The sequence below is a fragment of the Polypterus senegalus genome, chromosome 12 (genome assembly GCF_016835505.1).
Source record: "Polypterus senegalus isolate Bchr_013 chromosome 12, ASM1683550v1, whole genome shotgun sequence".
NCBI lineage: Eukaryota > Metazoa > Chordata > Cladistia > Polypteriformes > Polypteridae > Polypterus > Polypterus senegalus.
The window spans coordinates 80,747,998-80,771,142 of NC_053165.1; the positions used below are offsets into that span (position 1 = coordinate 80,747,998).

Below are 23,145 nucleotides of genomic sequence, written 5' to 3' on the forward strand. Positions count from 1 at the left end.
TGCATGCACCCAAGCCTATAACCCTGCCCCCCACCCTCGACTTGGATAATCCACTTTCCCTTTTTGTTAAAGTTACACATACTATTGCATGATGCAGAGATTATTCCTAACTGCTCTAAAACTGAAGAGACACAGTACACGAGTATTATTCTCAGTGAGAAGTAAACATGATTTCTAAATTAAAATTCATGGCAAAGTAGTTAGTCCTGCTGCCTCACAGATCCACCATCGTAGGTGTGAATTCTACATCTAGTTATTGCTCATCTGAAGTCTACACATCCTCCCCATGTCTTCATGGGTTTTCTTCCCATATCCTTAAAGATGTATATGTTAGGTTAACTAGTGATTTCAAATTGTCCCACAGTGTTAGCTTGTATGTGACTGGGCTATGTCCAGGGTTATCTTCTACCGTGCACCCAGGGCTACTGGACTAGGCTGTAGCTCCGAGCTATCCTGAACTAGATTAAATGGTTTTTGAGAACATTGCTTTTCTTTACATTATTTTCATTGAGTCAGGCTTTAATTATATACAACAAGTACAACAGGCTACTGGGGTGTCCCAGGAATTATAGTGGCCTCAGACTGGTGGCACAGTGCTTTTCAAACGGGCTAAATACTTTCACCAGAGGAGAAAGTATCCAAATTTAACAGTTCAGTAGCAGCAATGATTTTTTATCTTATAAATGCATGTTTAATATATTTTGTGTTCCATGGGGCTACGAGTGAGAATGAAGCAAAACTAATTCGCCCTTTTCATAAATTCCCAGTGAAAAAAGCAGAGAGAAAATCAGGTCCAACGTGGACGATAGTTTTCTCCATTTAAAGTTATAGGGAACTGAAGGCGGTATCAAAGGAAAAATAAAAAAGTGGCTTCAGAAATGTAAGCAGTCCAAGACTCCTCATAATGAAGTCACTGATCATAGTAAACTTTCAGCCAAATAGCACAAAACAACATCATTCTATTGTCAGTGAATAAATAGTTTGAGTGTGACAAATATATGGATTTAATGAGTAACAAAACTGGTTAAGTGGTCTATATTTTATGTAACACATTTAGCTGCAAATAGTGTAACAAATAATTTTACTTGAATGTGAAATTTACAGAAATAACATACAGGCAGTGAAAGTATAAGCACAAAATAATGGTAAGAGTTTAGTGTTATTTTTTTGGAAACCAAGTAAACTGTAACCATTAGACAGCTAATCTTTGCCCTTTACCCAGACTGAATAGGTTGGTCATATATATCAAATTGCATCCCTCTCAAGTGAAGTCGTAACCACAGCAAATTATGACTGTGACGGAAAATTTCATTGCAGCAAACCTAAAATTATATTTTAGGCATAGTGGAAGGTAGTGGAATCCAAAAGGTCAATATGAACATAAACTAACAGACATGCATTTGTACCTAGCTAACATTTTTTAAATATAACACTGTTTAATTCCTTCATTTTGGTTTATTCTCTTGCTTAGTGGAAAGATTTTCAAGTAGAGCTATTAGGAATAGGTCATAACTTTAGTCAGATTGCAAACAAATCGTTGTGAAGGAGAGTAAAAATCTTGCCTCCAAATTGTGTCCTGTATATTTTATATATATATGCATATGATTTATTAATTGTCAAGCAACACAGTACTTCTAACTAGAAGCATTCACTTATAATGTATTAAAGAGGACTGCTTTTTCAAATATATGTAGCATTAGAATTACTTTAAATCAATCTTTACAACTTGTAACAGTGAAGACATAAAAACAATGATGTCCAAATACTATTGTTGAAAAGATTTTAGTTACAACTGTCTGCTTTTAATGCACTACTGCATAATAGAACTACTGGTAATTTTTGATTGCAACACAAAAGATTAACAGATTTCAAGCAGTCATGTAAAGAAATGCAAGGCAGCCACATTTAAACGTATCTTTATAAAAATCTTTTAAAAATTGTTCATGAAAATGATGCGTCTCTTTTCCCGAACCCACTAGCATGAAATAGCAGCCTTGATACTTACAGGTTTCATAGGCCTTTGGCTCATGTCACCTTCTTGATCATAATGTACTGAAGTACAAAGCAAAAAAAAATGAATTAAAGAGTTAAGAATTTCCATAAGCAGTCGCAGTCAAACTGGTAGGATAAATGCAAATGTTCAGGTCAAGCTCTTTCTGCTGTATCTCAGTGCAGGTTTGCATGGCATCACTTTTAGTATTCAAGTGGTCAGCATTAAAACAAAGACCTTTATCACTTTTTAGTAAAGTGTATTTAGTACAGGAATTACAGCGCAACATACAAACAATTAACAAAACTGAATACTGTCTAATTAGGGTTTGCACAGAACCTCCATGGAACAAAATATAAAAAGTCAGTAATACAGTGGATTCAGAAAGTATTCCAATCTCTCCACTTTCTGCACAATTTACTGTGTTTTAGATTTCATTTTAAATGGATAGATTTGCCATTTTTGCTCAATGATCTACACTCAATAACTCATGGAAAAAGTGAAAATGTTTCCAGAAAGATTTGCAAATTTATTAAAAATCAAAAACTAAAATCTCCCATTCATAAAGTATTAAATCTTTTAATTCCTTCCTTTGTAAAAGCCCCTTTGGCAGCAATTCCAGCTTCATCAGTGTTTTCTTGGCTGCATGCTTAATGCCATTGTTGTTGCAAAAAGGTGAACTGTCACCACAGTCTGAGGTCACGTGCACTCTGGAGCAGGTTTTCTTCATGAACAGCTATTTTTGTTTGCATTCATCCTTCCCTTACTTCAGACCAGTCTAACTATCCGTGCTACTGAAAAGAACCCCACTATGCTTCACTGTAGAGATTAGTATTAGGCAGATGATGAGCAGTTCCTGGTTTAAGACAGACGTAGTGGTTGGAGTTGTGCCCAAAGAATTAAATTTTTTCTCATCAGACCAAACAATCTTTTTCCTCATGCTCTGTGCCTTTTACTCAAGAGTAGCTTCCATCTAGAATGGACTATCATAATATCTGATTGACAGAATGCTGCTGAGATGGAGTGCCACGTCATATAAATGAAACCAAAAGCACTTGGGATTGACTTTTTGAATTGAAGACAGAATTCTTGACCAGCAAAAGAGGGGGAGAGGTGGATCTTTAATTCAAAAAGAAGCCTCCCATGAAGCTTTATTTTCCTGTTTATGATGTGCGTGGTAGTATCTAACAATATTTTAGCTAAAAAAACATGAGTTTTACACATTTTGGGCATATGGATAGATATCTGACTTGTAGATAAAGTGACATGAGAAACCTGACTTTTTTTCTTGTACAGCAGTGGTCACCATTGGCTTCTATTTTGTCAGACTTTTTTTTCTCCACTCTGCATGAAAACATGACATTAAATTTTTTTCTTGGCCACCACTACAAAGTACACGGGATAAGTAAAAAATACAATTTTGGATACAGTGTTCCTTTAACTGAGTTAAATGAAAAAATAATAAGTCAGTATATAGGGACTAGCCCCAAGGGTGCACGACCCTTAAAATAAGAGTAAATACTGTGATGGACTGGTGCCCATGATCTTCTTTCACATATTTAGTCTTTGTTATTGGTAATAGCATTTGGATTCCTGTGACTCTGAAAAGGACTCAGCTGTTAAAGAAAATCTAACAAGGTCAGTTATGTAAGTAATTGTGAAGACTTCACTTTTATCTCAAATCATTAATTTTATGTGATAAATTAGGTGGGCCATATGCTATGGTGTGCAAAGAACTGAACGCTAGACCACAGAGATGCTCATTCAGTGCGTGACTTTTTACATGGATAAAACTGATTAAATTACATATACAGTATAAATATTTCTACACAGTAAATATACATATGTATGGAAAATTAATTAAGCCCTCATACAGTTACATGGTTTTGTATACCAGGACTCAAGAAACTGCCATCATGTACTCGTTAAGTTCTACAATTAGATACATCCAACATCATGTGACACAAAAGAGGTTTCATTCAACAAAACATGACCCAACAAGGGAGAATAACTAAGTGCACTATTACTACCTTCATGTCAGTTAAGCAGGAAAGAAGACATAAGATTCTTCTAACAAAATCTAACTGACTAAATAATTGTCAGGAAGGAGTACTACCTTAATAAAAAAAAAACAGAATCTGCGGACTGGCTTAAGGAGGAGCATGAAAAAATGATTTCCTTGCACTGTAACCGAGTACCATAAATTTGCAAAATGTTGGTGTGCCAAGTTGATACAGCAGCATAGAAACAGAGTCAGTCAGTCAGTCATTGTCCAACCCACTATATCCTAATACAGGGTTTAGGGGGGGTCTGCTGGAGCCAATCCCAGCCAGCACAGGGAGCAAGGCAGGAACAAATCCTGGGCAGGATGCCACAAACAAAGTTTCTTTCATACTTTAAAGCACAGGTGTGCTCACAAAGAATTAGTCAGTGGGTTTACACATGTGTGCAACCAAGCCATTGACGTTTTTCATTTTTTATTATTTTATCGCAAAAAATGTGGATTTTCTTTACACTTGAATATTGTTTGTTTGTTTTGTGATATTCGTAAAGGTGAAAAATTGTCTGACATGGCTTATGTTGGTTTCAGTTTTCATATTAGCAAATTTCAGTGAATGTGTGTAGACTTTAGATATTTATTGTGTATAATCTTATACACACATGAAATACATACTGCTAAATGTAACAGTACCTAAGTAGTAATCTTGACTTAGTGTTTATTATCATGAATAATCCACTGCATCCACTGAACAGTGTCATCTCCAGGCAGAGGAGTAGCGTCAGTGACAGACTTTTGTCACCGTCCTGCTCCACTGACAGACTGAGGAGATCATTCCTCCCCCACACTATGCAACTCTTCAATTCCACCCGGGGGAGTAAATGCGAACATTAATTTTATTTTAATTCTTTTCATTTTTATTACTATTTAATTTAATATTGTTTCTTTGTATCAGTATACTGCTGCTGGATTATGTGAATTTCCCCTTGGGATTAATAAAGTATCTATCTATCTATCTATCTATCTATCTATCTATCTATCTATCTATCTAAACATTGCTTGGCGCATAGATTTTTCTGTTTCGATTGTTTATGCGCATAAATCATAACTTGCTAATAACTTTGTGCGCCACTCTTATCTGATGCTGGTAGAAATAAAGAGAGCTAGTCTTACTAACTGTAACCATTATGAGTAAGTCTTGCTCTAGGATTTGGCACTTGTCTGTTTTTAGCAGCAAGTGTCTTTGGATAGGCAATATTTGCAGTGTCGGCAGTAATCCTTCCAGTGTGCCATTCTGCTACCTTTCAACCAGTTCTTGCAGATTTCGTTGGGAGGTTAGGCCAAAGGCAGAAAGGCAGTCCAAAGTATATGGACAGTTATTTCATATCAGGTCTGCAAAATAGATTTTTTTCCTTAGGCATTCTGATGATTTTACATGCATTTGCTACAATCAGTGCAAATGAAACCTTAAACCTTCATTTTCAGAGAATCAGATGATTAGGAAATGCTACTTGTGGACTGCTTTCTGCCTGCCTTTCTGCATTGCTCAAATGTTGGCTTGAGCATTCTAGGGCCAAACATCATTTCAAAGTAGGTCTGTTTGATACTAGATTCACTTCAGCTTCCATTTATCTGCCATAGTCTAATGAAGTGCCCTGAGCAGTACATCAGTTTGCCTATAAGGCAATGCACATTTTTTAAAGGAGTCCATTTTGAACATCATTATTCTCTTTTTCTGTACATGTAAATAACTTATCACCTTTTATAAAATGCTTTCACAGTTCTTTGGGTCTTCCTAATTCAGTTTGCTTTGCAGTTAGAATATATAGTAGCATATTGTATTAATGTTCTAGGTCTGTTCCCTGTGATACAAATTACAGTTGTTGAAAAGCTTGAGGGATTGGAGGAATGACATAATGAGAAGTGATCCTTTACCAATATTTAGATAAGATATTGCTACAGATGGGATGGGAAATCAAGAAATATGTAAGATTTTGATTAGTTGACTGGTTATAGGCAAGCAGCAGTAGGCGGCTATGAAGTTGAAAGTTGAATCCTCAAACTCAGGCAAGTGAGTCCATGCAATCTGAATCTTGGTATGATGTTAATGCCAACACTTGAAATATGATTTAGCTGTGAATGTATCTGATATTCGTTGAGGGTGCGCAAGTATATAAAACTATTAACTAAATTCTAATAAACACTGCTACTGTTCAAAAATAATTGCAGTAAATTGGTCGCTGGAAAGCAAGAGTAAATAGAGAAAAATATAAAATACACTAAAATACAACAATCACTTTGCCTAGACAATTATAGCTTTTATCCTCCTAGATCCTGGGGCATATTAGCTGGCAAACTCAGTTCAAAGTAGGAATTTCCACTACTCCTTTCCCATCATTCATCTTTTCACTTCCCTTTTATTTTTTTCAGCTCAGCATTAAAGTATGTGCACAAATATATGCATTGGTAGAAAATTAAAACTCACTGTGTATACTAAAGAACAGAGTCTTGTGCCGTGTTGGTACCTAGCCACATAAACTGACAAAAGGAGGCTGGTATAAACCAAAAAAAGGCAATAAAGAAGTTTTTGTTTCTGAAAATTGTTTCTAGCTTCCAGTAAGTCATGATGGGGAAAACTGGAGTTAAGAGTCTCTACTATTATCATTAGTGCTCTTTTCTCACATCACACCACAAAATTGATTGACTTATTTCTTGGTGTCTCTTTATAGTAAAGTCAGCTTGATATTTCTAACTGATACTGCCCCTTATATACTGTGAGAATACAGTACTGTATATACCTTCATGTACAGTTGTAGCTGTCCGTCATAAGAGTCTTTATAAGGCAGTAGTAAGGATCTTCTTGTCTCAGAGAGTCACAAATCTATGTATTATTCTGACATGAATGACAAACAACAACAGAAATGAGTTTGGCTGTTAGGAAAAGAAAGTTATTAACTATCTGTCTGTTTCACTGTTATAACATTTTTAACCTTTTGGGAGTGGCTCTTAAGAGGGCTAGGAGCTCCACTAAAGAATCAAACATTAAAATATCATATTTGTGATTAGCAACTTTGAAACAGCATAAAAGAACACTACACATGTCTGTATTAAAGAACACCATTTTTCAAAGTTTTGTGAAAAGGAGTAACTCTTTGACACTTACTAATCATTTTTGCTGAAGACACCTATTGGTTTTTTATTGGTGTTGCATAAGTCAAATGGTATGTCATACTGTATGTGGAGGGTTACCCATACAAGTGAGTTAGGAAACTTCTTCTTCTTCTTCTTTTGGCTTCTCCCGTTAGGAGTTGCCACAGCAGATCATCTTTTTCCATCTCTTCCTGTCCTCGTCATCTCGCTCTGTTACACTCATCACCTGCATGTCCACTCTCACCACATCCATAAACCTCCTCTTAGGCTTTCCTCTTTTCCTCTGACCTGGCACCTCTATCCTTAGCATCCTTTTCCCAATATAGCCAGCATCCCTCCTCTGCACATGTCCAAACCGACACTCTTAGGAACACAATACGCAAAATTCACATTTTTTCATACAACCAACCTTCCAGTGTTTGTAATGGTTCTTTTAAAAGCAGTATTAAAATCCACTGATATCAATGAAAATAATTATCAGAGTGGAAACGAGTCACTAAATTGCCATTGTTTAGTCAAAATTACATTTTATTTAAGCTGGAATTAAAAGTTTTGAAGAAAACAAAAAGAAAAAAGATGCATATGAATATAGAGGTATTCAATCAGTGGTTTATAAGCCACAGTGTTTTTATTCATTCCACAAAATTGTTGCCAATCATGTCTGCAACAGACCTGTGCAGGTATTTTTTCTTACAATTTCATAAACAGCTTAGCAGTAACTTATACACTCAGTCTACAGGCCAGAAAAGGTACTATAGTTCCTGCTTTTTATCATATGCTACAGTGCATGAAAAAGAATGCAATGTTCCAGTGACTTCCTTCCTTTTTTATTTAAAAAAAGAGGACAATATTTGCCACTGATCATTCAAATAATCAATGTGAAAAAAATATCACAACTAGCATTTGCAGATTCCATTACTTTTTTCTTACTATCTAGCTTTTCTTGTCTCTGGTTTACTTGTCAGACTCCAGCTTGCTGCTCCCAATTTAATTTTGAATCCCTTTCTTTTGATTTGGTTGTATTTCTATTTGCATATAGTCCTGCTGCAAAAATAATCAAATACTTTACAAACTGTAAATTATCTTAATCATTCTTTAGGATTTTGTCACCCACCATTTTTTATTTTATCTCTTTCACTCTTTCATTCATATTTATGCATTGATGACATGATTTTGCTCTGTGACTCTCTGTACTTTAGGTTAATTTTTATAATAGCTGTATCTGGCAAATGTGTATCTAATAAAATAAATTTCACTAATGTAGATATGGTATTTATAGATAACCACACATGACAAGCTTCCAGTAACGTAAACCTAAATTAAGGCAAGATCTGTCTATATTTTATATAGTACCTTTCATAACCAGAATCATATCCGTTAATTAGATTAGAAGTCATGCCTTAAGATGTACATCACATACAAAGAATACATTTTCTAATCAGGCATAATGTTCTGCTTAACACAGGTTGAAAGTGCTCTGTATAATAAGTCTCTTTTTATTGTCTGTTTATGAATTATGACTGTATAATGACAGTTTTGTCTTTGCTCATAGTGGAATCCTGCTACTACTCTTCATTTGGAAAAGACAGAGACACTAATAACTGTATGTTATTGTACCAACCAAAGGGCTTAGAGAGATGCAACAGAATCATATGAAGGAATGATCCAGTTAAAGTAAATATTTGCCTGATGTCAATATGTGTTTGTTATTCCAAAGGTGACTGACTGAAGGCTAATCGTCACTCTGTTGTAGGCCTGTCTGATGCAAAGTACTGGATTCTCCTGAACAGACACAATTTAGTCTGCTCAGTACAGTCCTGCCACAGGACACTCCCCATCTGTACTTTTTCCCTGAGAGCTGTCTTGCTACATCAGGCTTCAAAGTCTTATTTATATTAGTGAAATCATGACTGCTACAGAATCTAGTATCTAACTGATGCTACAAAGACACGAGAGCATGCACACTGACTCACATTTACACAGAGCAGTTTTCACCTGTCTCAGAAACATGCCCATATACATACACACTCTGAAACACAAAAACACAGAGACATACACCCCCACACATGCAAATCTGACTGGCATACAGACACAAACAAAGGCCCAAACAATAACAGACATTGATATGCAAACCCATGCATGCGCATGCGCACACACGTACGCCAAAACAGACACACACAATAACACAGACTTTGAAATACAGACTTAAATGTTTCCACTTGCATTTATATCAATGTAGATGTTGGACACTCCATTGACTCTCATTTTATTTTTCTTTCAACTAAAAAAAAAACTTCCCATTGTCGACCATCGGCAAAGAGATGTTGGCCATTTTTCTTTTTTTTGAAAAGAGCAAATGTACTTTAAAGAATTTTTAGTTAAGTTTGGTTTGACATAGTGCTTATAACAACCCTTGCTCTCACAATGGTTTTAAAAAATAATTGCAACATTTGGCAAAGTGCAGTACAAAATATGCAAAATAAAAACATCTCAGTTCATTTTTTAGTCTCATATAACTTTTCCAAGCTGCCAGTCTACCAGGAAGCTCACTCCTACTCACTCATTTGGGACAAATTCAGAGTCACCACTTAACTTATTTCACAAGTCTTTCACATGTGGGAAAAGCCCACAGGCAGAGAGAGATGTGAAAACACAACACAAATAGTGACTAGGCTGAGATTAAAACCCAAGCATTGCAGAAATAGTGTATTTAATCGACATTTAAAATACAGTAGTTTGAATGATAATATCTTATAAGGGACATACTGTGATGTGATGCAGTATGACAAAAGTAAGTATGAGGAGGCCACTTGATCTCTCCAGGTTATTCCAGTTTATTTTCCATTCTGTTACCTTTAAAAGCACCAGGACTTTGCAGAACTGCAGTTGTACTTTGACTCACATTTTAGCTGTAATGGCCTTATTAATTTACTAGGTAATATTTGCTTCATCCAGGTTTGAAACAAATCCCATCTAAGATGCTTTTTTTTTTACTTCACCACTGTGAAGGACAGTCAAGTAGGCTGATACATAAAGATCTAAACATATTTAGCTGCTAACATGTATTTAACTGTCAAACACATGGATCCACTTCATAACAAAATGTGACAGGTAGCCCGCAGTCACACAGGAGGCATGTGCAGCCCTCACACTGCAACACAGGCGCTTCCACATTGCTGGAGTAATTCTTCTCCCTGCGTGCACACATATACACAAAAGTCTTACACACATGACAGTATATAGTGATGTGATGCTTTCTCAAGGGAGAAGACAGGCTGCTTAGTGATCAGCCTGAAGAAATTGTCAATAACGGCCTAAATGCAATTATGAGTCAGTTTCACCAAATATATAAATAAACCTCCTCCTGAACTAAAATTCTCTCTAATTCATTTCAAGCAGTCAGTTGAATCTCAGAAAATTTCTGTGTACACTGTTCATCATGATTTTAGCAGCCTTTTGAGCAAGGCAAGAATCAACCCTAGAAAGGATGGCTGTCCATCATCAGGTTTGCTTGCACAGCATACACCATCACAATGGTGAAATCTATAGTCATCATTTGATGTCACAGCATGTCTTTGGGTGTGAAAGGAAAGTCTTTGTGCATATGTGTAGGGCATGCCAATTCCAAAGAGAAGACAGCACAGCCAACAATCAAAAATGTACACACCCAACTACCCTCTAATACCTAATTTGGAGAAACTGATTATATTCAATCTTTATTTTATTTAGTGTCTTTATGCAAAAGCATAAAAAAATTTCAAAGGAAAATAGGCAGGGTGAAATTCATGGCAAGTGTACTTGACTTTATGTACTGGATACTGTATCCCCAAAGGCATTTACTTTGCTGTTCTGATGCACCAACTCCTTAAAGGTGTGAGCCCTGCTATTTTTACAAGGTTGTGTTTAGCAAGGTGAATAGAATTTCAAAATACCTATTTAGAATCCTCTAGACCACTACAGAGTACACATAACTTTTAAGAAAAAGCAACATGGATGAAAAAGGCCAAAACATGATTTTTTATGACTTGTACACACAATATGCATGTGTCAGGAGTTATATATAAGAATTAAGACTTTGGGGCTCAGCATATTATTGGCACCCCCTCACCACCAAAATTCTTCTTCTAATTCACAATTGCTTTTTCCCTTTAAAAAGCAACTGAACTCAGCTGACAACTGCTAGCAGCTTTCGTGAAAGCCTGTTTCTTCTAGGAGAAACTGCTATGTGTGAAGGGTACACTGAATGCAAGTCAGTATGGAGTTAACCCAAGCTGTGCAAACTTGTTATTTTCTTTCCATCTTTACACGCCGGCCTCATTATTCACACAATAGAGTTTCAGTTCCTAAAGATGTGCAAATGAACTACAAAATACAAATAATGGCCTATTTGTAAATGATAAAAAAAAACATACTGTGGGTTACCAGGCCAATTACCATTGAGTGTGACATGCCATTCAAGTCCCATACAGAGCGGAGAGTGTCTCAAGGTAGGATGCTTATGAAGCTGGCGGGGTATTACAACACTTGATTCATGTCAGCAGATCAGTGCCATTTAATAGTAACTAAATAGTCTGACCATTTAAAAACATACACACATTTTTACTCTGAGATGTGTAAAATGCATTTTTTTTCTTGTTACTTGTACACATCCAAAACCCCATGCAGGGAACATTACCTGCTGGCTGATTGACCTTGTCCTTTTTTCTCGTGTCCTTTCTAAATGCCACAGTTGGTTATCCAGGAGGTACCACCTGCTACTTTGAATATCAATGCCTCCATAATAGCAACGTTGTAATTGCTTGAAGTTATTGAGAGCTTCCAGAGAAATTACAGTCAAGTATGAAAACAGATTTTATCCTGGCTGAGCTCACCCTGCATGGAGTTTTCCTTATAATCATTTCTGATTATAAAAGGAGAGTAAAGCACAGCCAATTAGTAGGAGAGGTTTGTTTTCTCCCGCGCTGAGCGGACGCCTCACTACTGAATGGAAGTTCTGCCCCCTCCAAGCGTGGTTCTGTGAGACACTGCAAGTTATGCCAGGTGGGTATGATGGGAAATCTCTGGCAGTGGCCAGGTGGCTCTGGCTCTGGAGGGGGTGCCCTCCATCATGCCCATGTATCATGTAAGCACTTCACGGTATACATTCAGAGCGCTGTCTGGGCTGCAGGACTGCTGACTCGCTTGACCATCTGCTACTTCTTTGGAAAGCAGGGAGTCTCAGCTCAAAATGTTGCTGGCTGCTCACTTTTCGTTGTGAGAACAGTCCGTTTTTTCAGTGTGTTGTGTTCTGCTTAGAGCTAACAGGAAATTGTTATGAAGGCTTCAATCAGTCATCACTAACATGCACAATAACAAGGTGGTTTAAAAGCAAAATACAGTAAAATTCATTATCATGCTACACACATATAGCATACATAGAAACATGCATTATAAATAACCAATTAAACATAAAAGAAATCATACTTTGAATGTCAGATTCTGCTCTGTTTTCCTTAATTAATATTCTAAAGTTCCTCAACATCTCCTGGTAATAGCTGATTTCATACAGCGATAAAAATGGGCTGTTCGTGTGCATATCAATGATATTTTCTGATTTTTTTCATTTTCTGTGTTTTTCCAGCTAGCTTTCAAGAAGCACCATTCACTAAGTTATTTTAGTGGTACCTGTTACATTATAGTCTATTAGTGAATCAATACTTTAAGTACATCAATCCAATTTTGAAGCTTGAAGATACCAAAAATACATTTTAAATTCTCAGTACTGAAATTTACAAAGACAGCTAATATTGGAATTGTAGTATTACTACTACAGATTAATAATAGGGTAATGATTTATTTTAACATAATGTATTTGTGCAGAGAATCAGCAATATTTAGATACTGGATCACTGTACTGGAAAATTTCTGATTACTTCACAAAACCAATATGTGGTTAGAAGAGATAAAGAAACCAGTGAAACCCATTTATCTATTCATAATCTGAATGAATTGTGGGTTACAAAGAGTTGGAGCCTATCAAGGCAGCATTACATTCAAACCACCAGCCTCCCCGATTAGGAAACCAGTCTGGTATACAACACACTTTTCCACACATCTACAGCCCTAAATACAGCAGGAAAATGTAGTGTCTTCTCATAGCTTAGCATGTACGTCTTTGAGATGTGATAGAACAACAGAGAAAACATATGTGGAAACAAGTAAATTATACATATGTGTAAAGTACAGATCTTAAGAGCTAGCATGCCATAGTAATAAGCACTCTACAATGAAAAATTTGCATATTCATGTCATGACTACACAGGTTTAGTCCAGATATTCCAACTTCCTACCAAATCTCAAAAAGCATGGTAGTCATAGTCATCCACCATAAATTTGCTCAGGATGGGGGTATGTAAAAAATGTACTCAAGTAGTTATGTGGATGTGTTGCTGTTTTGGTGTGTAGGGGTTGTAACTGCACAAAAGAAACAGATGATAGCACCTCTTAATTGTGATCCATAGATAGCAGAACATATCAGTTGTATTAATCTTGTGTGTCTTTCAGATAAATTTAAAAACACCTAAAAAATATGTTTTGAGGCCATTAACAATCTGAAAAAACCTATGAGTTTGGGGTTGAAGTGCATCAGGTAAAGTCTAAAAGTCCCAAATGGTTTGTAATCTGAAAATGATGACGACCTTACCAGATGCTAAATCTTCAGGTGGCAAAATGATCTAAGATGTCTTCTGGGGCCCCTCTTGCATTTTTTGGTGTCTGATAAGCCCAACAATTTTTATACATGTATTTCTTATTTATGTCAGGTTGGGTTTGTTGCATTACTATTATTTCACTGTATTTGCATATGATGCACCTAAATATAACATTTTTCTTACTGTCTTAGTCTAAAAAAGCAGCAGTAACAAGTCTAATGTGACATTGCACAAGAGGTCATGGTTTTCAGTGTGAGTGGTTTCATGGAATAGATGTAAGGATAAAATCATAAATATTGCATAATATATTATTAAATGTGTGCAGGTGTATTTTTTGTGTAAAAAAGGCATTTAATAAGAAAGGGAATCTTTATTTTTAAATGCACTTGGAAATGTGTACAATTGTTTCACTATGTTGAAACCAGCAGCTTTTTAATGCCCTGTCGAAACAGATTACTCATACTTATGAAACAAAAACCTAGTTTGTCCCAACAGAAAGCAGCCTAGCTTTTGCAGCAGAGCACTGCCTTAGTAAAACGGCGCCTTTGTGCCTAGGCAGAAGTGCTGCTTCTTGGCTCAAGCGCACCCATCGCCTTTCAGCCAGACACCTTTCTTGGGCTCCACAATGCACACTGCTTTACAAAGTGTTGGGCCTTGATTCCTTTTGACGGATCATGCATGGCCTGAATTCCAGATAGAAACCAGTGACTTGCAACACTTCACAATAACATCTTGAGTTTTAGAGTGAGCTTTTGTGGTTTATATTTAGAGAAATGTCTGAAATAGCTACAGTGAAGTTATAGATAGAAACAATGATTTTACTTTATTTTACGAAGATAAGTTTTGTTTGGGTGCTGATATAAAAAGACCATGTGTACTCATTTTAGTCATGAGCTCTGCACTGATTCAACATTTTTCCAGCAACTCCTAAACACTTCTATAGCATATGGTAACTCTTAAAGAAAGATACAGAAAAATTACTGTAGTAGGTTTATTACATATTTGTGGAAAAATTATACTTTTTGCAAAAATGTAGTTACATAAATTGTTGTTCAAAAACAAATTTAATTTGATTGTATTCTAGTACATCATGAAGATGAAAATGTAAATGGTTAATCAAAATGTAACAATCTATTCCATAGTCTTTATTACTCATGGGTTTCACAGCTCACACATTGTTGTGGCTATGATTCTAAGTAATGTCACTACTGTATTCAGATTTTAAAAGTAAGCTGATTTAATGAGCAAATTATTACTCAGATTTCGATTTGAAAAGCATGTTTGTTTAAATTTTAAGATCTCTGGGCAGTGTGACTGGCAAGTCTAAAATCAATAGGAAATAAAGACAAAACAAAAACAAAAAGTACAAAGACAGTGGTTTTTGCAACCAAGAGCAGTACATGAAGCAATATCTGTATAAAACGAGGATTAAAATTAGAAAGGGTTTATTTGACAAAGTAGACAATTCATTTGGCAAAATAAAACAGGAGTAATGCATTCTTTTACAACTCATAAAAATATTTTTATTATTCTATCATCACAATCGTCAAAGTAACACATTTACATTATCGTATTATAACTTATGATTATATAATAATTATGAATGGTTATAAATATATAATTATCCCAACATGCTTGGCCTTGAGTTTTAAAAATATATAAAGCAACTTGCAATTTATGCCCATTAAGACTATCAGTATTAGTCAATTTACATCAAATTCTAATTAAAACGACCAGATAAGAAAGCATACTAAATTGATGATTACATCTATTTGTGGTGTAACATATAAATCTAAAATGGCACCAAATCTATATGTAAAAATGATCAAAATTAGGGAACAGAACAGGGGAAAATTGATTACATATTAAAGTGAATAGAAATAAACCCAGTAAAAACTCAAACATGAATAAAGAAAATTCAGTGGAAAAGCAGATTATAAAGGTAGCGAAAGAAATATTAAACTATATAACGAATTTATTTATACACAGAAATCCAACAAATAATAAGAAAACGTAAATAAAAGGGTGAAAATATTCGATAAGAAAGGATTGAAATAAAGTAAAGGCCCGTGGAGAAAGAACTTTAAAGACATCTATGAAAAAAGCAAATAATATAAAAAAAAACTGTAATAGATGACTTGTTATAATAAGAAGTGGAATAGAGGTTTACGGATTGGCCATACATTATTGTAATATGATTTTAAAAATAAGAAATAATGACACATTTTCAAAGTAAAAATGTTTTTCTTTATAGAGTGATCTACGGGAGAATTTGTTTAAAGTGACACGGCACTACTAATTGATTTGATTTGCAGCTTTTTGTATTTGCACACATGGAAAATAACCTTTTAAACTTTTAAATTCATTAAAGTTTAATTGCACGCGAAGTTGCGCTTTATTTCAGAAGAGCGCTTTGCCCGGTCATCTGAATAACAAATGTCATTGTTTATAGTGAATATGATGGGTTAGGGTACAGTTATTGGCAGTACCTTAGAATTAAAATCAGTTTCCAACAAGAGCTCCGTTACGAAGAATTAGTCGATAATGCGTGGGGCTCTTTCGGTTCAGTTTCTCATAAGTACGCCTCTCATCACTTCGGCTGAATATAGAACCACCTGATATTTAATTGAAGGCTCCTGAATTAGCGTGCGAATGGCAGCTTCATCAATTGTGGTAAGTTTGAAATACTTTGTTCTTAAACAAGCAGTCAAAAGAAAACGATTAGACAATTTCCCCCCTTTTCCCCCCAATTTTATATGCCGTAAAGTTATGTTTGGTCTCGGAGTTAAACCTTACTTGTTTCCTTTACATGTAGTGCAGTACTTAAATAACCTGTTTGTTTCAAACATCAGAAGCACTTTCCAGTACCAAATGACTAATTTAGCTGCGGAGTGTTTATTCTTTTGCTTGCTTGTTTTAACGGCATTGTTCTAATACTATATACTAATATATTACTGAGATTTTTCAAGCTTTTTTTGAAAAATAAAAGTAACTATTGTATTGCTGTATTGCTTCAGAACAGAGCCTCACCAGCATTCAAATATTTTTTCAGCTTAAGTATCTTGTTACTTAAGTTAAATAATTTTCGTCTAAACCCTGCAGGTAAATTAATATTTTTAGTTTTTTTAACAATTTGGCTTGGTAAAGGACAATTTTTACACATTGGTTTCCTTCAATAAAACAACTGTTCAGGCAAAGTAAAATACTCATTGACCTTTCAGCTAAGCATAATTATCCAAGCAAGTATGACAGATTCTGTATAATACAATCAGAATATTTTGAGTCCTGATTTTTCATGAACTGTAACACTGTTAAATGACTTTCTGAAGATACTGTGGAATAATAAGGAGGGAATGTGTAAGTCATATGAAACATTAACTTTGTATTTTTTTATTTAGGATATTTTCAAAAGCAGTCACGTCTAACATTTATTTCATGATAAATATGATAAAATACTGCATAGGTTGATTGTTTACTGCTTTTGCAATGCTTTTTATAAATAAATGTATGCAGTTTAAAAACTAATTGCAGAGTTACAAACTTTACGATGTAAAACCCTTGTGACTCCCACAAGTTCCTTGTTACCTTTGTGAAACTTACTTTTTTTTTAATAAGAATTTATAGCTCTTTCCATAACAGAATGCAAAGGAATTAGGCAGAAATTTAAATGCATTAGAACTTACAGATTTACTTATTACTGTTGTTTTTATGTTTAATAAAGTGACAGTTCTGTTAAAAAAAAAAAGTGTATTTGTGGCATTGTCACTGCTAAAAGCCTCGGGGAAAGCTACATCTTGCAGCAACCCCAACACCTGACCTGTGTAGTAACACAAGACTTGCACATTTTTTAAGCTATTCAAACTGACACAGGGGGTCCATTTATATGTGCCCGACTAATCCCTTATGAAGAAAACATTGCTTAATTTGTGGCGGTTATTCAGGTCACTGCAGTGAAGGAAAAAAATGCATAATCGATTCATTAACAAAAATTATTAGTATACATTAGTAAAGTTCATAAAGATACCTTTCATTATGGAGATGCTAAAGGGCCTTTAAAAAAAGAAAAACTGGACATTTTGATAGTTCAAGGAGTATTTAATTAACGGTTTTAAAGCAAACACATGAATATGCTTAAAATACTGTTTTAGTTTAAGCATATATAAAATTTAATACATTCCAAAAATTATAAACAAAACATTTGATATGAACAAAAACGTTTTTATTGTCATAGAAGGAATTATTATGGTTTTAATAATTTTTAAATAAAAAATTGTTTATAATTATTAGGTAAATTATTTAGCTTTTGGCCAGCAAGGACCAGATTTAAATCCTTTGGTTAGCATTTAAAAGTTTGAAAGATTCTGATTGGATGTTTCTGCCAGGTAACTTACAAATGTATACATTTTTTTTAATGGTTATGATGAAACGTATTCATAAAAAAATAAATGGTAAACTGCTTAAAGTAAAGTACTTGTCTTGCTTACTGAAGATTAAACAGTTACGTTTGATGTTCAGTGATCCATATAATTTTATTCATAATCTTGCAATTTGTGCATTTATGTCTCTTATGTAAAATGTTTTTTCTGTTGTATACATATTACTTGAAAGTATGATACTTTGAACTATAAAATCCAGTGTTTTTAACATGATTCACAATCATCAGAACACATTTATTTATTTCTAGCAGAGTTAAGTTTTAAATATTTGCGGCTTTTTATGGTAAGAACGAAAACGGAATAAAACATTGTGGTATAGAATTTACTTGTCTCCTATTTCTTTTAGTCATATAAGTTTACTTAGTAAAAGCAGCCATTCACCAAATTACTTTCAGTATCATGTATGGAACACATTAAAAATTAAGTCACTTAAAATGTACATTTTGTCAGTAATATAGTATTTTATTTCTTTTTAATCACTAATGTGAAATCTTTTGCTGCTTTCTTCTTTTGCTCTCTTTGAGACTTTTTTTTAGAATGTATACTAAATAAACATTACTGATAATTTATTTCTGTTTTGTCAGTTGTTCACGCTGCTGTTTTCTGTTCAGTTCAGTACCAACAATATAATGTAGACAGTCAAGAAAACTTGCCGAACCTGAAATTTAATTCCTGGATAAATATAAAAATTTACAATAAACGGGTAAACTTTTTAAATTTGTGTTTGTATGAGAGCATTGGTATGAAAAATCTATAAAATATGCATATTCAGTGTTTCCACTAGTGAGTTGCTATAATGAATAATAAATCTAAAACAGTTTTGAAGAACTGCACAGAGCAGGTAACGACACCATATGCACTGCATGCTTTTTAATGGCCTTCATGTGGTGTACAGTTACAAAAAGAACTACATTTTGCATTACTAGTAAAGCAACTTCTGAAAGAAAACAATTCTATTTTTGTTATATTCATTCCTTCCTTACATGTGGCTTACTAAAGGGTATCTTTACAAGACAGGTGCTTTTTATTTTCCTATGTCTAAATAAATCACCTTTTTCTTTTCTTTATTTTTAACCAGAAAGGGTGTGTCCAAAAGTAGTTCAGGTATTTGTCTTTTTCAGACTCTCAGGGCTGTGCTTGCTGAGCTTGTTGGTGTGAAGTTTCAGCCTTCCAGCTTTTGCACTTTTCATTGAGCTGCCTTCCTTTTTAGCTTACAAATTTCCTTTTCATGTGCATCAATTCAAAACTCTTTTAAGGCCTGACAGTTTTATGTGGCTCTTTTTTGGTTGTTTTTGCCGCTTGGAGATGCCAAGTAACTTGAAGTCTCACCTCAACTGTTTTAGCTTAGTAAATATGTTTTGCTCTTTTGAACATTGTAGAATTATACTTGTTTTTCAAAACATCCAAAAAGTTCTCTAATAAAGGAATTATTCACTGTGCCCAATAAAGAACACTACTTTGCATTAACCACATTTTCGGATACTGTTTAACAATTATTTATACAATTTTTATATGTAATCAATTAAAAATAAATTTTGCCAAATACAAAATACTAAAATATGATTATAATAAAAGTATTAGTCCAGTAATTAATTTTTATTTCAATTTCTGCATGCTTCATTGTAGACAAGTCATATTAAGTACAGACTGAAAATAAAATTTAACATGGCAAAAACTGCCATTAGTTAGGGCTTTCTGTGGAAATCACCTACCTACCTTCAAGGATAATATCCACTTAATATGGTGCTTTCCATATCCCCAAATTAGAACAGATATTGGTACAGACTGGAGACCTGCCACCAAAACTTAAATGTGTCAACTGCACAACTAAGATTTTTACTTTTAATTTTTAAATTTATTGTTAATTAGAGAAGATTTTCTAATGGCCAATTATGTTCTATGATTTAGCAACATTAAACTTAACGTTTTTGAATTTCTATCAACTGATGAACTTTCCACGTAAATTTTTAAAACTACTGGTCCTGGAGAACAAAAGTTTATTTTGGAAACATCAGAAGTCAGGAACTAAACCTGGAAGGGAAAGCAAACCATTCTTATGTACATTCTCACACACACACACACACACACACATTATCATACTTAACAATTTGAGTCATTTAAAGAAAAAAATATTTATATAAACTTTAATCATTTATAATTATATATAGTTATATAATCCAAAATTATACACTTTGAAATTTATCCCACTGGCCTGATTAGTAAGATTTCATATTACTTGTATGTTTTAGTTCTTCACATTTAATTAGTTTAAATTTGCTTGTTTGCAAACATATTTTTTACAAATAGAAAATATTTTTTCTAAAATTACCTTCTCTACCTTTGTATATTACAAACAACGTGGCCTTTTAATGTTAAGCTATTTTTTTTAGCTATGACATTTTAAACTTTTAAATTATAAAAATTAAATTATATAATGTGGAATTATTCATAACTTAACACATCCAAAGTTTAGCGTCATTTTAAGTGAATACCAATATGACATATGTGAAGCTGCCGTGAAGGTTCATCTAGTGATTTAGGCCTTATGTAGATGTTACTGTTAATAAATGCCTTGAAGTAAACTTTAATTATGCTTTTTGTAAAGAAATTACTTTTATTTTTCCACTTCCTACAATATACTTTACATTTTCACCTTCATAAAAGCTTAAAACATTTGTTCATGGTGTTTGTATATATATTTCTGAATCAACAGCAAGAAATTTATATTACTAGTATTATTTTCTGAATATTAAGATGGTCCTGTAAAGGTAAATAAAATGTTATTCACTCTTTTGTATGTGCCTTTTCCTGCTGTTTTTCATATTTTAATTTTGCCATTTCTATACTGTACATTAGCAAATATATCTGAAACAGTTTCCAATCAACTGCCTAACTGTTTTGCATATAAATGTAGTATTTTCATATATCTGTAAAATATACAAAATGTTGGGTGTGTAACAGCCGAGACAATTCTGAGAACCATTCTCAACTTATATGTTATTAGTGAACCATAAACTGTAAGCTGAAAAGTCAAAATCTCCCTGCATCGATTTTTAAATAACACATAACTGTTAAGTTCTTCAAGGTGATCTGGATCTGACTTTACATCTGTATTAAAAGTGAATACTGCACCAAGTAACATGCTAAAAAAATTAATAAAAAAGAAAAAGAAACATACAGAAAATATTTATTTTTTCTTTGCCCGAGACCATAAGCAATTTGTCTTTCCAAACTGCAAAAAACAGTTTAAGTACTGCAATCTGCAAAAACTCTAAGGGATTTCTTTTTTTTTTTTTTTTTGGATCATGTGAAAAGAAGCCGTGAGTTATTTTCAAGCTGAACGACTAACTATGATTGAAATAGCTCTTGTACTGGCTTTTAGTGCGTAGAAAATATCAGGAGAGTTTCAGTGATAGATAAGGCCTTGTAAAAGCATTTAATTTTCATTTGATCATAAAGTGGCTTTCATTTTTAGGTAAGGATTAAAATACAATGCTTTTTTAATACTGTGTGAGTGTTTGGGTGTGTGTGTGCGTGCGTGGTTTCTGCTGATCATTTTTTTTATTTAATCAGGCATGTTCACACATTAAATAGACAGCTTTTTTTTAACTTTGTAATCTTTTTGCCAGTTGTTTAACACTCTCACTTTGTAGATCAGTTTGTCAAGAAAGACTTTGTAAAGTAAATCATGTTAGTTTTCAGTGCTGTACGTAGTGTTGTGTTAAAATGCAGGTTGTGACAATGAACGCTTCTTAAGTTTTCATTTGCAGTAATATTTTATTTTTTATTGGCCTGCTGTTAGAGATTTAGTACGCCATTTTCCCTTTGATAATTGTTTTTTTTCCAAACTAGTCTATCTAAAATGAGAAACTTCCCAAAACGTAAAGTGATTTTAATATTACTTATAACTAGTTTGATATTTGTTTTTCAAGGCCTGAGCTATCTCTTTAATAATATATTACAAAATGTTTGGCTTCGTTGCAGAAATCAAATTTGAACAAATGTGAACCTTTTTAATTACCATATATACCTAGAAAGATTAAAAAAGAAAAACAGTAAAGTAAAAGTGCTATTTTGTTGTTGCTGAAAATGATTAATATATAGTCTAGATCTGTACTTATAAAAAATATTTAATATTAACCAATGACTACTAAACTTTTTGGAATATTTTACACAAGAACATTTTTATATAGTTCTTTTCTCTAACGATAGGCTTATACCACATACACAAAATCAGAATTATTATTCTGTGGTTAAACTTCTCTTTCCAGCTTGACATCTGCAGGTAAACTTTTTTATAAGTCATACTTTTATTTAATGTAGTTCCTTTTCAGAATATTTTTATAAGAACATGTATAAGTTTATATATATATATTACAATTTTAAAGTTCTAAAATCCTAATGGCATATTTTATTTACACATTTTTAAACAATGAGTTTTAAACCATGTACAACTCTAAACAATTAATATATTTTAAACTCTACAGATCTATGATTTGACAGAATACAATTCTGTACTCAGATAAATTGTATATTTAAAATCCCGCAGTTTAAAAAAAAATATTATGGCGATATCTAGATGCACATACCTGTATAATACCATTGACCAGTGGACTATATTGGAAGACATACAGATAGTAAAATAAAATATTCAGAATGACTTCAATTATGATGGTCTAGGGAAACAAAACATAGGTGATTCTGTATTTTTTAATAAAAACACATTTGAAGTCAAGTGTTTTTAATGATGCCTGGATCTTTGACACTGTGTGCTTTTCATTATGCATATTTCATGACTTCAGACATTAAATATACTTTATTTTTATTAATATTGATTTTACAGTGATGAATATGGTGACTTACTGCATGTGAGTTGTGTGA

General features: G+C 33.6%; 1 protein-coding gene across 2 annotated transcripts in view; it reads left to right on the plus strand.

Moving 5' to 3' along the window:
• Positions 1–23,145, plus strand: part of LOC120541180 (nuclear factor 1 X-type-like) — a 255,393-nt gene that overhangs the window by 41,862 nt on the left and 190,386 nt on the right. The window contains exon 1 of one of the 2 annotated variants that reach the window (XM_039772575.1): positions 16,482–16,501. The exons of the other annotated variant lie outside the window; for it this stretch is intronic. The gene's annotated coding sequence lies outside the window, so the exon portion shown is untranslated. Of the gene's footprint in view, positions 1–16,481; positions 16,502–23,145 lie in introns of those variants that run through there. 2 annotated transcript variants of the gene reach the window in all.